This window comes from Aplysia californica, unplaced genomic scaffold (assembly GCF_000002075.1).
Source record: "Aplysia californica isolate F4 #8 unplaced genomic scaffold, AplCal3.0 scaffold00071, whole genome shotgun sequence".
Lineage (NCBI taxonomy): Eukaryota > Metazoa > Mollusca > Gastropoda > Aplysiida > Aplysiidae > Aplysia > Aplysia californica.
This window is the reverse complement of record NW_004797341.1, coordinates 1,314,899-1,315,939: the sequence shown is the minus strand read 5'-3', so window position 1 is coordinate 1,315,939 and position 1,041 is coordinate 1,314,899. Positions and strand designations below refer to the sequence as shown.

At 35.6% G+C, this 1,041-nt stretch overlaps 1 protein-coding gene across 1 annotated transcript in view; it reads left to right on the top strand.

Annotated features, from left to right (window-relative positions):
* Nucleotides 1-1,041, top strand: part of LOC101861648 (fibrillin-1) — a gene marked incomplete in the record, with an annotated part of 26,624 nt that overhangs the window by 17,637 nt on the left and 7,946 nt on the right.

Below are 1,041 nucleotides of genomic sequence, written 5' to 3'. Positions count from 1 at the left end.
TAATGAGAAATTGCTCAAAGATATTAGAGAGAGAGAGAGAGAGAGAGAGAGAGAGAGAGAGAGAGAGAGAGAGAGAGAGAGAAAGAGAGAGAGAGAGACTCTTCATAAAAAGAAATGCATAATTGCATATATTCATCGCGTTATAGCATTAATTTTACAAAAACGTCAATAACTCTTACTTTAATATAATATGAAGAAACACTTCCATACTTTCCTGGACTTTACTGACAACATGTACTCCTGAATACAAAAAAAGAATAAAAACGAAAAGAACAACAACAGCAACAACAACAACAGCAACAACAACAACAGCAACAACAACAGCAACAACAACAACAGCAGCAACAGCAGCAAGAACAACAACAAACAGATAAACTCGCAATTCTTTTAAACCTTTTATGAGACCCCAAATGTACGAGTCTAGATTATGTTTCTGCTTTTTTATGTTGGGTTGTTTTTTTTTGGCTATTTTTTCTTTAAGTATACGTGTATATATACATATTGTTTTATGTCCTTCCAACCCGGTACAGGCATCAGTCTTGTAGCGAAAAGGCGCTTGGTTGTCACATACAGGAGACCTGGGTTCGATTCCCGAGTTGGGGGAATTTTTAAAATCGATTTTCATCTAGAATGTCTTTATGCTGAGATGGTGTGTCCTGCTTGGACCGGGTTGGCCTGCACGGTCGAAACCCCACGTACCTTCTTTTCTACCACGCATCACCGTAAAACCGGTCCAATAAGACTTAAATCGAAATATTGACCTAAACCAAGATGTGCTGTGAATTGTTGTGAATGCAACCGACTCGTGTTTCACGTTCTCGATACAACCTAATTATGCAGTTGCGAGCGCCGTAAAACTCTTACTGAAACAAAACAATAAGACTGCTTCATATTCTAATCATTACTATTGCAATCACCATTATCATTATCATTATCGTTATCGTTCTCATTATCGTTATTATTGTTGTTTCTATTGTTATGATTAATGTTATTATTATTATCATCATTATTGTTGTTATTATTATTGTTATTATTATTACT